The sequence below is a fragment of the Podarcis gaigeae genome (genome assembly GCF_964106915.1).
Source record: "Podarcis gaigeae genome assembly, chromosome: 14".
Classification (NCBI taxonomy): Eukaryota; Metazoa; Chordata; class Lepidosauria; order Squamata; family Lacertidae; genus Podarcis; species Podarcis gaigeae.
The window spans coordinates 18,581,291-18,597,957 of NC_139690.1; positions in this window are offsets into that span (position 1 = coordinate 18,581,291).

Consider the following 16,667-nt stretch of genomic DNA (forward strand, 5'->3'; position numbering starts at 1 on the left):
CCAGTGAGCAAGCTCCCGTTTCATTTAAAAAGAAAACCCCTCAATTTGTGTTTGCTTTACTGTTTTAATTTGGCGCTTAATTAAACCCAACAGAGAGGGAGGAAATAGAGCAACAACCTTTACATTTTGCTCCGGGCATTCTTTCACTTTTCTCAAAAGAAAATAGGCCCCTTTCCTAAATATATATTTAGATTATGATGACTGTACTGCATGCTCCTTTTCCTTCGGCAAAGCTTTTTCCTCTCTCTACCATGTTCATGCCCTTTACAAACTCAATTCTCCACTGGTGCCACAAGTCGTACAGTGGAGACACGGCCAGCCCCTTTATTTGTTCAGCTACAGGGACTGGACATACAACCTCCAAACCAAAACACCAACCACTGCAGTGGTGCTACAGAAGCTTGAATGATACAGGGGGTTCTGTAAAAGCGGGGAGGGACATTTTCAGGTTCTTAATACGAGAAAATGGAAATGCCTTGCTATATTATGCTGAACCACAGCTCAGGCCCAAACCACACATGACAGCAGCAACAAATTCCTGGGTGGGATTCAACTAATGGGATTCAACATCAGCAGATGGGCTTCCACTTGGGCAAACGAGCTTTTCCTTCTATCCTTTCTCAGCATCCCAGAAAACTGGATCTGCTGAGCCAGAAGAAACCCCAGATCGGTGCACGGGGCAGAGAGGGATGTGGTCATTCCATGTAGCAAGCTGAAATGCTTGCCCTCATGGAACAATGTTGAATTCCTCCCCCTATCTTTGGGTACGCGCTGGCACCCTCATTCAGCCCAGACACTGAGGTCCGGCTCTGAGGGCCTTCTGGTGGTTCCCTCACTGCGAGAAGTGAAGTTACAGGAAACCAGGCAGAGGGCCTTCTTGGTAGTGGCACCCGCCCTGTAGAACAACCTCACATCAGATGTCAAGGAAATAAACAACTACCTGACTTTTAGAAAATTTCTGAAGGCAGCCCTGTTTAGGGAAGCTTTTAATGTTTGATGTACTTATTGTGTTTTTAATATTCTGTTGGGAGCTGCCCAGAGTGGCTGGGGAAATCCAGCCAGATGGGCGGGGTATGTATACATACATACATACATACATACATACATATAGTGGACACTCGGGTTGCGAACGTGATCTGTGTGGGATGCACTTTTGCAACCCGCAGCAGCACGGGTTGCGATTTGGTGCTTCTGCGCATGCGCAAAGAGCAATTTAGCGCTTCTGCGCATGCGCGACCGCCAAAACCCGGAAGTAACCCGTTCCTGTACTTCTGGGTTTCGGCGGTCTATAACCTGAAACAACACAACCTGAAGCGTCTGTAACCTGAAGTATGACTGTAAATAATATATTATTACTACAGTGGTACCTCGGGTTAATAACTTAATTCGTTCTGGAGGTCTCTTCTTAACCTGAAACTGTTCTTAACCTGAAGCAGCACTTTAGCTAATGGGGCCTCCTGCTGCTGCTGCCGCGCCGCCGCTGCACGATTTCTGTTCTCATTCTGAAGCAAAGTTCTTAACCTGAGGTACTATTGCTGGGTTAGCGGAGTTTGTAACCTGAAGCATATGTAACCCGAAGCGTATGTAACCCGAGGCACCACTGTATTATTATTACAAAGTGGTGGGGGAAGTGGGTTAAAATGTAAAGTGCCACAAGGAGTAAGAACAAATGGAGTCATGAACCGCTCCCCTACCTCAACACACCCACAAAGTTACCCACCTCACCCACACAAAGATCCCCCCATGACACCCAGGTTTGTTTTTTTTAAAAAAGGGCTGCTGTGTGGTGAAGGCAAAGGAGGAGCCACATGGGGAGGAGGACCTGACTGCTGCCACCAGACCCACTGCTCCCTCCCTCCCTTGCCCACCTACCTGCTGCCTTGGGCTCTCTCAGGGCAGCTGAGGCCGCAGGTGCTCTGCTCAGGCATGGCTGCTCCCTCATCCGCTATCAGGAGCAGGTGCCAGGAGATAAATCACACAGCATCAGTGAAGTTAACTCTTTATTCAACAAGGTCAACTGACGATGCTAGGCCTAGTGGGTACAGCAACACATGCCGGCAGTTGTGAGGACTGATGGTTCCCACCTTCCCAAATTTGTTTCCTCCTGGTTACCATTGTTTGCTTGCTTTGCAGTCGTATTTGCAATACAAAGAAATATTGTTTGCTTTCAGCCCAACCCTGAGAGGAACACCCAGAACCACTGTTAATTTAACATGTGTTCTGCAAACATGCATTTACAAAGAGCTCAGCCACTGAGAAATGAGGGGTGTGGGGAAAAAAGCCATGTGAATCAAGATAAATTTTAAAACCCTCTTTATGTACGCAACCATAGCAGCTAGGATTTTAATAGCAAAGAATTGGAAAGGCGACAGTATCCCCACCAAAACGGACTGGCAAGCGGAAATGATAGAGTATTTACAACTCGCAAAAATGATTGGGAGAATAAGAGGAAATTCAAATCAGAAAGTTAGAAAAGACTGGATAATATTTGAAGAATACCTTAAAAATTATTGTGATAATGCAAATCTCCCAACAGACCTAGATTGAATTTTGAAAGATGGAGAAAGCATATAAAAAATTTTTCTTGACAAATAATGGGAAAGCTAAATCATAACGAAAAAAAGGGTGTTTTGTTTGATGAGAAATTGTACGTTAGTGTCTATGGTGTGTCTATGTTGTATGTATTGTATGTACTGTCTAAGTTATATGTAAATTGTTGTATAATAAAGGTTATTTTAAAATTAAAAAGAGAGAGAGAGAGAAATGAGGGCTGTGATTGACTAGATATCCCCAAATCAAATAAACAAAACCACCTTCTTTAAAAGCTGTTGTGTGGCCTAATCAATAAGGCAGCTTTGAAGCAGAAGGCTGAGGGCAGGATGGCTTTGAAAGAGGATTAGACAAATTCGTGGTGGATAAGACTTTCAGGGGCTACGAACTCTGACAGGCACGTTCTTTCCCTGCTGTCAGGTGCAGTATACATCTGGATACCGGGGTTTTTTTTATGCTTTAATTTTAATTCAGAAGCAAACTTCTTCCAGCTCTCAGGAAACACCAACATAAATTTACTATAAGTTCCTCAAGCTCTATGATCGTGTTTTTAATGTACATAGCCTTGAGATGATTGTGTAGATAGAAGGTGATTAGATTAATAATAGTAATAATAATAATAATTACGCTGCAAAACCAACCACATCCTGTATTCCTTTAAGTAGCGATTCCATGCAAGCTAAGTGTGTGCTTTCTGCATGCATTTGTGGGTGTAACACACAGCATAATGACACACTGCGAGTTCTATTAAAAAAATGCAGAGGCTTGCTTTTATAGATGGGTAATGTGCGTGAGCATGATTAATGGTTTGGGTAGTAGGCATGCATGGAGGAGGTGGTGTAAATGCTTCAAGGTAAGGAAAGGTAGATTTAGCAAACAGGAGCTGGCTCTAGAGTCTGAATGCTCTGTGGATATCTCCTAGTCTTAAGCATTGTGCCAAATAAGAATGTGTCTATAGCAATACGGGGCTAACATAGCAGTTTCGTTCTGCCCTTTCCTGGAACTAAACTGAGCGCAGATCCCAAATTAATTCTCTTTTGCTTTCTCAATTTGTGTGTGCCATTTTTTCTCTTAACACGAAGAATATTGGGCAAAGGAGTGTCAGTATCTGGCAGGAGTTAGGCTCTATATACCGTATTTTTTGCTCCATAAGACGCACCTGACCATAAGATGCACCTAGTTTTTAGAGGGGGAATGCAAGAAAAAAATATTCTTTAAAGGGAGCACTGATCAAAGCCTGTATGCATCCCAGGCTCTGCTCAGCACTCCCTTTCCTGAGCCGTGTGGAGTGTGTTTGCGGCGCTTGGGGGCTTTTCCTCGAGGATGGAGAAGGGCAGCCCATCATTGACGGGTTGCCTTTCTCCCTCCTCAGGGAAAAGCCCCCAAGTGCCGCACACACGCTCCACGTGGCTCTTTAAAGGGAGCGCGGCTCTTGGGGGCTTTTCCGGGAGGTGGGGGAAGGGACAGAGCACGGCTGTGCTGGTCCCGGGGGGAAGGTTACCATTGGTGTAGTCAAAGTCCGGTCCTGGGTCAATAGCCTGGAAACAGTTCCGAAGGAGCAGGGCAAGGTCCGAAGCAGGAAGCCGGGCGGGGACAGGAACACTGGAGGAACAGGACTGGATGCTGGCCGAAACAGCTCTTCATCAACGTTGCTCCCGCAACCTGGGACCGGGCTGACTGGCCTTTATCTTCTCTGAGGCCAGGGGCGGTCCCGGCCCCCAGGAGACCCGCCTCTCCTGGCCTTAAGGCGAGCACTCCTGGGAGAAACCAGTTCCCTTCGCCTCTCTGCCCTGAGCCTCTGCAGTTCAGGAGAGGCTGAATGGTTACTGGGCCCAGGGGGAGACTCACCTGCAGGCACTGAGTCCTCAACCACCTCTGGAGCCAGAGTGGAATCACCTGGTGCCTGCTCCTGAGGATCCGGCACAGGTGCAGGCGCTTCAGAATCAAGGCCCTGCCCCAGTTCAGCCAGCCCTGGAGGCGGGGACTCCTGTGCAGGCTGGGATTCCTCTGGTTCAGCCTCTGAATCAGAATCGCAGGCCATCACAACGGCTAAGCCAGAAGCTAGAACAGCAAGAGGGAGCACAGCGATCCCTCTCACTGTTCTGGCTTCTGAGATAGCTGCACAGCCTCTTCAAGGCAGTGGGATGAAGGCTCCCTGCTGCCCTGAAGAGGCTGCGTGCAGCTAAGCCAGAAGCTAGAACAGCAAGAGGGAGCACAGCGATCCCTCTCACTGTTCTGGCTTCTGAGATAGCTGCACAGCCTCTTCAAGGCAGTGGGATGAAGGCTCCCTGCTGCCCTGAAGAGGCTGCGTGCAGCTAAGCCAGAAGCTAGAACAGCGAGAGGGAGTGCTGTGCAGCGATCCCTCTTGCTGTTCTGGCTTCTGGGATAGCTGCGCAGCCTGCACTCGCTCCATAAGACATACACACATTTCCTCTTACATTTTAGGAGGGAAAAAGTGCATCTTATAGAGTGAAAAATACGGTATTTAAGGACCCTGCGAAGACAGCTGCAGCACTGGCTCCAGACAACACCCACAACATTCATTTCCTTAAAAAAGTAAAATCAAATTCTTTTGTCTGATCCAGCAGGGCTCTTAGATTCTAAAGAGCCCCTGTTCAACCTGTTGCCGGGGTGGTAGGTAGGTGGTTATTCCCAGATCACAGTGAAAGTATGATGTTAAAGGGAGGGTGTTATGTACTGAAGTTCTCACCCTGGGCCAGGGGTGAGAGGGGGATACTGTAGATAGTTTTCACTCAGGTCCACATATGCAAATAAGGGATTGAAAGTGACGTTCAGTGATTGGATAGTTACAGAAAATGGTTACTGTTGTGTTCTAGGTAAAGGTAAAGGTACCCCTGCCCGTACGGGCCAGTCTTGACAGACTCTGGGGTTGTGCGCCCATCTCACTTAAGAGGCCAGGGGCCAGCGCTGTCCGGAGACACTTCTGGGTCACGTGGCCAGCGTGACATCGCTGCTCTGGCGAGCCAGAGCTGCACACGGAAACGCCGTTTACCTTCCCGCTGGTAAGCGGTCCCTATTTATCTACTTGCACCCGGAGGTGCTTTTGAACTGCTAGGTTGGCAGGCGCTGGGACCGAGCACACCCGCCGCAGGGATTTGAACCGCCGACCTTTCGATCGGCAAGTCCTAGTCGCTGAGGCTTTAACCCACAGTGCCACCTGCGTCCCTAAGCCTACGGCACCCGGTATTCCCAGGCGGTCTCCCATCCAAGTACTAACCAGGCCTGACCCTGCTTAGCTTCCGAGATCAGACGAGATCGGGCGTGTTCAGGGTGTGTTCTAGTGGAGCTCTATATAAGCAGGCTGGCTGAACCCTTCAGTTCAGTTCTGTTCTGTGAATAAACAAGAGCTGTTTGAAGAATTGCTGTGTCGTTTGATATGTTCACCTACAAATTAAGATTCTCAGGAGCTCAAATGAAATCAGTGATGAATTGTAATTCTTGTTTACTTAAGTACGTGCACAAAAACTTATGCTTTATAAATGAGGCTGTACATCATTTTCTTTTCTAGCTCAGGCCACTGCTTACAGTGTGTTTGTGAAATAGAATAAGCCAAATGAGGATGACACTTCATGCGTCTGCAAACTCTAATCCATGAAAGCTTGCACCATAATTAGTAGTTCCACCAACCTCAGAAGCTCAGGGTGGCAGCAGCCCAGGAGAGGGCATTATCTGTGGCACCCCCTAAGTTGTGGAATTCCCTCCCTACAGAGTCACCTTCACTTTACATTTTTAGCAAATGCTGAAAACTCGCCTCTTTGCCCTGTCTGTTTGACACCCAAGGTGTGTGATTTCAGGACCTGCCCTATTTCTGCAGCTGTAATTTGTTTATAAACTCTTTTTAATACTGTGTTTTAAATTATAACACTGCCTATGGTGAAGGGTGGGCAACAAACATAATAATGATATAATAATGAGGATGATCATTGCTAGTATTTAAAAGTATCACAAGTCTCTCTTTTGGCAAATTAGTGCCTTTCTTGAAATTAGTCCACCATTAGCACTCCTTGTTGGTGTCAGATATCCTAGAACCGCCCTTGGGTAACATTTGGCAAATATTTGGAGAGGTAACTGGAAGTCAGGCACGTATACCAAGTCCTACAACCTACACTCAAATACCTGCGAGCATCTATAATTACAGTAAAATGGGTAAGCCCAGTTAATAATGTACAAAATACCATGTACAAGTGCTAGGGGGCACTGTGGCACAGGAAATGCTGATGACTCAGTGATTTTCCCTCTGTGCAAGACTTTGCTTGTCTTGCTTTTTTTATTTGTAGTGAGATATCATTATGCTATTTGCATTCTTTGTACTTTGCCACTAGGTCTGGACAGATTCTAGAACAGCCTGCACATTTGAAGCCCAATATGCTACTGAAAATTTGTACAATCCTGCACTTCTACTGGCTCTCTCAATACCAAACTGGCGGCCGGGAGAAATAATTGAAATTAAAATTTCCATCATTATCACCATCGCCATCAAGTCATTATTACAGTGGTACCTTGGTAGTTGAATGGCTTGGCTCCTGAACAAATCAGCTCCCAAATGCTGCAAACCTGGAAGTGAGTGTTCCGGTTTGCGAACGTTTTTCGGAAGCTGAACGTCTGACACGGCTTCCGCAGCTTCCGATTGAGTGCAGGAAGCTCCTGCAGCCAATCGGAAGCCACACCTTGGTTTTCCAACAGTTGTGGAAGTCAAACGGACTCCAGGAACAGATTAAGTTCGAGAACCAAGGTACCACTGTACTTCAAATGACAAAAAATAAAAATAAATATATTATCTTGTGGCAATTTTCTTGTTCATCCCAATAAGCAATTATTATTATTATTATTATTATTATTATTATTATTATTATTATTATTAAAAACCTTTGGAAACTACTGCCTTAAAAACTAACAAAGTTGGTGAGAGAACAGAGATCCATAATTCATACTCTTGTCACTTTCATTTTAAGGGAGCGGTGATGGGTATATTTTCTTTTAACAGGGCAAAAAAACCCCGCCAGTTTTGTGTGGCAATTTTCAAAACTGCTTTGGAGAAATGGGTTATACTCCCTCTCCCGCAGCTCCAAAGTCCCAATCCATATCCCTCCTCTTGCATTTCACAACTGCTTTTTATCAAAATTTGGATGAGGTGGGAGATCCAATCATTGATCCCTTTTCTAGTCTAGACTTGAGATACCAGCCCAGCAGTGGGAGATATGATACTTCCTGTTCTATTGTTAGGCAACCAGCATAGAATCATAGAATTGCAGGAAAGGATCCTGAAGATATGTTCACTGCCAGTGAATCTCCACTCAGCCATGAAGCTCACCAGGTGACCTACCTCAGCCCAACCTACCTCACAGGGTTGTTGTGAGCATAAAATGGAGAGGAGGAGACCTACGTACACCACCTTGAGCTCCTTGAGGAAAGGCGAGATATAAATGCAGTGCTTTTTTCGGGGGCGCATACCCCTATATATTTTGTGAATCTTTGTACTTTTGTCCATTGACTATATTTATTTTCCCCGATGTGAACTATAAAATGGTGATTTTATTGGGTCAAAATGAGAGTACCCCTAAACATTTTTTTAAGAAAAAGGGACTGTGTAAATGTAAAAAATAAATAAAACAAATACATATTTCTAACTTAAAGGTAAACGGACCCCTGACCATTAGGTCCAGTCACGAATGACTCTGGGGTTGTGGCACTCATCTCGCTTTATTGGCCGAGGGAGCCAGTGTACAGCTTCCGGGTCATGTGGCCAGCATGACTTAGCCGCTTCTGGCGAACCAGAGCTGTGCATGGAAACGCCATTTACCTTCCCACTGAAGCGGTACCTATTTATCTACTTGCACTACTTACAGTGGTACCTCGGGTTAGGAACTTAATTTGTTCTGGAGGTCCGTTCTTAACCTGAAACTGTTCTTAACCTGTGGTACCACTTTAGCTAATGGGGCCTCCTGCTGCCACCGCGCCGCCGCTGCATGATTTCTGTTCTCATCCTGAAGCAAAGTTCTTAACCTGAGGTACTATTTCTGGGTTAGCGGAGTCTGTAACCTGAAGTGCCTATAACCTGAAGCATCTGTAACCTGAAGCGTATGTAACCTGAGTTACCACTGTATCTATTTATCTACTTGCACTTTGAGGTGCTTTCGAACTGCTAGGTTGGCAGGAGCAGAGACCGAGCAATGGGAGCTCACCCCATCGCAGGGATTCGTGGATTGTGCTGTGCAACCTTTGGAACCACTGTTGCTCCATACATTTCAATAATAATAATAATAATAATAATAATAATAAGAAGAAGAAGAAGAAGAAGAAGAAATTTATTTATACCCCACCCATCTGGCTGGGTTTTCCCAGCCACTCTGGGCAGCTCCCAACAGAATATTAAAAACACGATGAAACATCAAACATTAAAAATTTCCCTAAAGATGAGCGGCAGGCTGAGGTTGACATTCGGGACACGGCTTCTTGTTTCATCCATCGGATGTGTATCAGCCGCTCACAAGTTTAAAGAAGAAGGATGTACTTGAGGGCCTGGGAAGGAGCAACCAGGAATGAAAGCAGGAAGCAGGAAAACGAGAAGTAAAAGAAACAAAACGCAAACAGTAGCAGAGGGGGAAAGAAAAGCAAACAGAAGAAAAAAAAGAGGAGAGGAAGACAAACAACGATACAGGAAATATGAGAGATGAAAGAAGAGAAAAGAGCGTAGAAAAACAGGGTGAGCATTACACCCGTGTTTCTTCCACATATTTCGAACGGCGGCGCCTTTTCTAAATGTTCTGCCTTTCAGGATTCCTGTCTCGATTTGCACCATCTGGGAAAATACTAAGGATTGATCCCAGCCGACTTGCCTTTGCTGTTGAATTGTAATTGATAGCTCAGTTGGTTAGAGCGTGATACTATTAATGCCAAGGTTGCAAGTTCGATCCCTGTAAGGGACAGCTGCATATTCCTCAGTGGTGTGCAGTCAGTGGACTAAGCTAGCCCCCTAAATGTTCCCGGTAAATTAAAGTGTTAATGCCTGGCACCTCCTCCCCAAAGCCCAGGAAGCTTCTGTCTGGCTTAGGGAGGGCGAAATGTCAGGATGTCATCCCGTCCAATCACCCTCACATGCTGCCACCTCTGGCCCTGTTCCCCTACGAAAAATCTTACCACACGCCACTGATACTGCCACACTGCAGGGGGCTGGACTAAATGATCCTAAGGGTCCCGCTATGATTATATGAATTCCAGCGCTCTCAATTGTTCGTTTTGCAGCTGTGGCTTTATCTGCCAGAGATCTATCCCAGTAACCTGTTTGCAGATGAAGCCTCTGTCTGGAAGCACCCAAAGAAGTAGGGCGTGGGAGGCAGACGCTTTGCGCATTGCCTGGTCCTTCGTCCTTTCACAACACCTTGCGCTGCAGAAATAACCTGACAATACTTTTCACAGCACGGAGATGCAATGCCTGCGAATTAAAGGCACAGAAAGAGGACCCGGGGCAGGTGAGGGTGGGGAGTCGCCAACCCTGCTAGGCCGTCTTTACCCTTCTTCGGCTGTGCACACATTGCAACTTTACTTTGGCTCCAGTGCGCTCCCGCCTCTAATGTTTGAAGCCGTGTATACGTACGGTGTATAGGGACACGGGTGGCACTGTGGGTTAAACCACAGAGCCTAGGACTTGCCGATCAGAAGGTCGGCGGTTGCTCGGTCCCGTTGCTCGGTCCCTGCTCCTGCCAACCTAGCAGTTTGAAAACACATCAAAGTGCAAGTAGATAAATAGGTACCGCTCCGGCGGGAAGGTAAACGGCGTTTCCGTGCGCTGCTCTGATTTGCCAGAAGCAGCTTAATAATGCTGGCCACATGACCTGGAAGCTGTACGCCGGCTCCCTCGGCCAATAAAGCGAGATGAGCGCCGCAACGCCAGAGTCTGTCACGACTGGACCTAATGGTCAGGGGTCCCTTTACCTTTACCTTATACATACGGTGTAGCCACAGTCCATATGTATCTTGCAGCTTTTAAAGAAATGGTGCTGTTTTCTGCATTTACCCTTAAACCAGCTTCCATCTGATTTGAAAAGGTAAGCTGTGGTTAAGATGTGGCATGTGCTTTCGAGACATCTCTTGCTCGTGCGCAGACTGGGCCGGATTTAGGTTTGATGAGACCCTAAGCTACTGAAGGTAATGGGGCCCTTTATATGTCCAGCTGTTCTTTGCCGACAACAAATTGTCGCTGTTTTTTGTGTTGAAAATATGCTATAAATGGGACGCGGGTGGCGCTGTGGGTTAAACCACAGAGCCTAGGACTTGCCAATCAGAAGGTTGGCGGTTCGAATCCCAACAACGGGGTGAGCTCCCGTTGCTCGGTCCCTGCTCCTGCCATCCTAGCAGTTCAAAAGCACATCAAAGTGCAAATAGATAAATAGGTACCGCTCCGGCGGGAAGGTAAATGACATTTCTGTGCGCTGCTCTGGTTCGCCAGAAGCAGCTTAGTCATGCTGGCCACATGACCCAGAAGCTGTACGCCAGCTCCCTCGGCCAATAAAGCAAGATGAGCGCCGCAACCCCAGGGTCAGTCACGGCTGGACCTAGTGGTCAGGGGTCCCTTTACCTTTACCTATATGCTATAAATGGTAATTTATGGACCCATTACATACATCATGGGAGCCTACACAACACAAAACATTGTTGCTGTATGTAGGTTTTTGTTTTTGTTTTATCTTAATATTTTGGAAATCCATTTTTCCCCCTTCGATTTTTTTGGGGGGAGCCTCCAAGAGAGTGGGGCCCTAAGCCAGGGGTCAGCAAGGTTTACCTTGCCTGGGCCAGTTCACTCCAGCGAAGATCCAGCTAGATTGTGTGGCCATGTAAGTGCCCGTGATTTCTGGCGTCTGCGTCTGCATAGATACGGTTTTTGGCATCAGCGTCAGACGCGATTTACAGCACCGCGGAAGCGAGTCCCTGTGCTGCACCGGTTTAGCGCAGCGCACGGGGACTCGCCGAGCGGGTGGCTCGGTTTGGGGATGGCTTGTGGCCCAGTTAAATGACCTCTGTGGGCTGCTTGTGACCCATGGGCCTTAGGTTGCCTATCCCCGCCCTAAGCTATAGCTTCTTTAGCTTATACATAAATCCGTCACTGTGCACAAATGGCAATTTCATTGACTAGGAAGGACTTCAGTGCAGGGAAACTGGCAATGTGCATTAGACACCACTGTCTTCTCTCTGGGCAACGTAAAAAGTTAAATAAAAACTGAAATGCAGCTGGGAAGACAACTGCACTGCATTTTATGCTGCTAATGTGCACATAGCCATATTTCCACAATGGCCCACATTCTCATAGGGAATCTTAATTCCCAGAATTGCTGTTGGTTGTTCTATGATTCACGCTAATCTTTTCCCATATGACTATATAGGTACTTGGTGTTTGGCTGAGAAGGAATCATCACTGATTTGGAGATGCTACCTTTGTTAGTTGTCATAGTATCACACCCGGAACTTCAGATAAGTCAATCTTTGTGCTTAATTATCTAGAACAAATAGTGAGAAGAAAGGAAGCCCTGCTTTGAGATACAGTGCTGGAGACATATATTTTTTTTTAGAACAAGTTTCAAAACTTCTGATATTTGAGACAAGCTCTTTATATGCGAATTTTATTTAGTTACTTATTTTTGTTGCTGCTGCTGCTGCTACTTCTTCTACTACAATTGGGACTTGTAAAATGTTGCACTGTGAGGGAGCGCTTGTGTTCAGGGTTCCAGTCGGCTGTCTTCCTGCAGGATACTCCATTTCATTTCCTGGTTCCTATCTGGTTCCCACCTGGGAGCCGGTGTGGTGTAGTGGTTAAGAGCGGTAGACTTGTAATCTGGTGAACTGGGTTCGCTTCCCTTCTCCTCCACATGCAGCTGCTGGGTGACCTTGAGCTAGTCACACTTCTCTGAAGTCTCTCGGCCCCACTCACCTCACAGAGTGTTTGTTGTGGGGGAGGAAGGGAAAGGAGAATGTTAGCTGCTTTGAGACTCCTTAGGGTAGTGATAAAGCGGGATATCAAATCCAAACTCTTCTTATTATTTTCCCCAAAGGTCAGTCAGCATTTCATGACCTTGGAGCATGATGCCAGCAATACTAGATGGGTGCTTGGAGGGGGAAATCCTTGCATCCATGAAGAGCAACAATAAAAACCTGTCCTGAAACACCATCCTTGAAAGGACAAGTGATATGCATGTCCCAACAGAGAGTGAATGCACTGTGGGGCGGGGGGGGGGGCTGTGCAATAAGCAGCCCTAGCAACTCAGGTAAGTAAGTCAAGCCTGCACACTCAGGGTACATACACACTAGAGAGAAAGGAAAGCACATGTAGTTTTTGTAACTGCTGCCTTTGCATTTCAGATTTATCCATCGTCATTTGGAAGTAAGATGGAAATAAAAAGGTTTAGGCTGACAGCTTTGGTTTGGTGCTTGTGGATATGCCTTTGTGGGGGCCCAGCTGTGTAGGCTGTCAGTACAAGCCCCTGTGTTTCAAAATTTGCCACTAAACCACTACTAGGGGGCAATTATGATAAGAAGTGGCCAGGATTACTGGGTTGAAAGGTGGGGGGCAAACTGAGCCATACAGGAGTGTAATGGAGTTATAAAGATCCCTTCTCAACTTGAAGTGTAGAAAGAAAGGGGATTTCTGTTAATTGCTTACATGGCACCCTATAGTTTTCCTACCTATGGAAAACATCCTGTACATTTCCTTACGCACTGAGACGCACACACACCATCTTCTGAAATGTGCCATAAGCTTTGTCTCTCCCAATTTCTCATTTTCCCCATCTTTAATTCAATTCTCCACATTCCCTCCTCAGTTTGCAATTCTTTATTTTTTAAAATTCATTTGCGCTTTAGCACAAATGTCTTCCAATACCCACATTTAAATATGCAATTTTGCCTTTTCCGCACATTTTGGCAACCACTGCTTTCCCGATGCAATGCATCTTGTATATTATTTTCACTAATACATGCATTCATATATAGACACTGAATCCTGGCATTTTTGTACACATTACATGGTTGGAGAACTGCACTGCAAAATTTAGGGAAGTGTGTGTTTCGGAGGGTGACTGCCTTGTGGTTTGCATGTTGTTTCAATAAGTGTGGAGCTGGTAGATTCTCCCTTAAATGAAATCTGAACAGAATTCCTCCCCTCTTCTTCCATGCAAGCTTTGTGTAAGCAAATCAGAATGAGTACACAATAAATAGGTTATCTGCAGCAGGATCCGCTCTCTTGGCTTTCGGCAGGCACTGCTCAAACAGCTGCAGCAGCAAGGAAGGCTCGCAGTCCCGTAGACCACAAACCAATGCAGGTGCATGAACCGTTTAGACAGGTAAATTGAAAAAACCACGAGCATTTTAGTGCAAAATTCTCCTGATGGGCACATTTTCATGTCATTTTCTCCGATATACACATTTTTGCAAAGCAGTGCTGCCCAATTGTCATGCTTTGTTTGTGTGCTATTTCCACGAATATGTGCATTTTTGTGCACATGCTACCGTCATGGACTGGCTGGATGCAGAGGAGTGGTTTGAGGCAGCAGACGGGGAAGGTAAAGATAAAGATAAAGGACCCCTTGATGGTTAAGTCCAGTCAAAGGCGACTATGGGGTTGCGGCGCTCATCTCGCTTTCAGGCTGAGGGAGCTGGCATTTGTCCGCAGACAGCTTTCCGGGTCATGTGGCCAGCAGGACTAAACCGCTTCTGGAGCAACAAACAGCATGACGGAAGCCAGAGCACACGGAAATGCCATTTACCTTCCCGCCACAGTGGTACCTACTGTATTTTTTGCTCTATAAGACTCACCTTTTCCCTCCTAAAAAGTAAGGGGAAATGTGTGTGTGCGTCTTATGGAGCCAATGCAGGCTGCGCAGCTATCCCAAAAGCCAGAACAGCAAGAGGGATTGCTGCTTTCATTGCGCAGCGATCCCTCTTGCTGTTCTGGCTTCTGAGATTCAGAATATTTTTTTTCTTGTTTTCCTCCTCCAAAAACTAGGTGCGTCTTGTGGTCTGGTGCGTCTTATAGAGTGAAAAATACGCTATTTATCTACTTGAATTGGCATGCTTTCGAACTGCTAGGTTTGCAGGAGCTAGGACAGAGCAACAGGAGCTCACTCTGTTGCAGGGATTCGAACCACCGACCTTCTGATCGGCAAGCCCAGGAGGCTCAGTGGTTTAGACCACAACGCCACCAGCCGGGGAATCCCCAAGGGAACCCCTAGGGGAAGAAGGCTCAGATCCAGGGGATTGGTGGTGGGATGGCAATGAGTGGTCAGAGGGAGAAAAGGGGGCAGATTGGGAGGAAGCTGAAGAGGTGGCCAGGTTTAGTGAGCAGGAAGAGGCTGTGGCAGAGAGCACTCCAGAATAAGAGGCAACAGCAGAGGTGGGTCAAGAGGCAGCGTGGAGGCAGGCTGCTGAAGAAGCCCGCCTCCTGATGTGACCAGTTCCCCTCCCCCCTGGTCTCCAGGAACACACAGATAAATGAAAAGGGCAGACTGAGCAATAAGATGCAAAGTGACAGAGCCTTAGGCTGCTGGTGAAGGAACCAGGGAAAGAGCCTTTGAGAGGGGTGGGAAGGCAGAGACCTTCAATCCTCTCAGCTGCCTCATTGGGGCAAGACCTACCAGGAAGGGTTGCTGTGATCACGAAGCCTATGCTGTTTTGGTTTATTTGAATAAACAGTTAACTTTAAAGACACTGGGTATTTTATTGCTGAGTGCTCCTGGCAGCTTACCCTAGAATATTAAATTTTGGCTGCAAAAGTCGGGGGGGTGCGAATTTTTAAGCAAAGCTGTGTTTCAGCTTATACACTGTTTTGAAAATTAGGTAAATTAGGTAGGCTTGCCTGTAAACACAAACTGAATCAAATTTCTCCCCCACCCCTAACCTCAGCATAGCAAGCGTCAGAGCCTCAGGGGCTTGAGCCCCATTGGGAGAAGTCTGCTGGTGACAGTCCACACATGGCTTTTATTTGGGACACATAGCTGGCTCGAGAGGGCTTGATTATTTGAGGGGATTTTCCTTTCCGTTCAAGGAAAGGAGTAGTCATAAAGAAGGAAGAATGAGCCACTGGCAAAGCCTTTCCTGAATATGGGACGCCTGCAAGCCAGAATCAATTGCGGTTTCAGTGCCCTGCAAAATATGTGATTTTATGAAGCTGCAGATGGGAATCTACAGGGGGAAAAAAGGATTTAGGTTGAAGCCAGTTGGGAAATGGCTATTTCAGAGTTTCCACTTGGTCCCTATTGCCTTCTGGACACAATTTGAGTTACTGGCTTTGTCATATCCCACTCAATTGCAGGAGGGTTGGGCCCCATATGATTCCAGCTCCCTGTTTGGTTGTGACCTCGAAGAGCCACACCGGATGAGAGATGCTGGAAAACTATGATCAAATCTCTTGTGGGTATTTTTGAAATTTGAAACAGTTGTGGTGCATGAGTTTGGAAGGGCAAGGCGGATAGGACTGGGGGAGTCAGTCTTCAACAATGAAGATAAGAGTGTAAAATAAGGTCAAGCATTGATGGAAGGAAGTCATACTTTAGTTTAAAATTTGTTATAAGTGTAAGTTAAGGTGGTGGGTGGGAAAGGGGGGGATCTTTGGTCTGGTCTGTGGAATTTTTTGATATTTCTGTATTTTTCTTCCCTCCCTCTTACTTCTTCTTTTCTGTATTTTTTGTATTTGGAAAATTAATAAAAATTATATCTTATTTTTATTTTTATTTTTAAAAAAGAGTAACAGGAATTGGAATCAGATTATTGAGCCGTATCGTTTTCTCTGCATTAAATCTGCTCAGAATGTCAAATAAAAGCTTATGACCCAAGCATTCTTGCCTTTCTTCTCAGAAATATTTCCCCAGTACAGCTGTGTTTGGCTGACTACTTTCTCTAAAGCGCACAGAATATGCCATGTGTTGCGGAGGAAGGAATGTGTGTGGAACTATTGGGGAGCTTCCCATCTCCATCTGGCTTTTCAAACGTTTGCTCGCATTTTCTTCTCCAGTTTTGAGGTTAAGTCTGGAGAGAAGGAGAAAGAGGTGCTCTTCCCAGATTCCCCTACCCCCTTTTTTAAACAAAAAGGCTGTGACCACTGTTTTATGGCA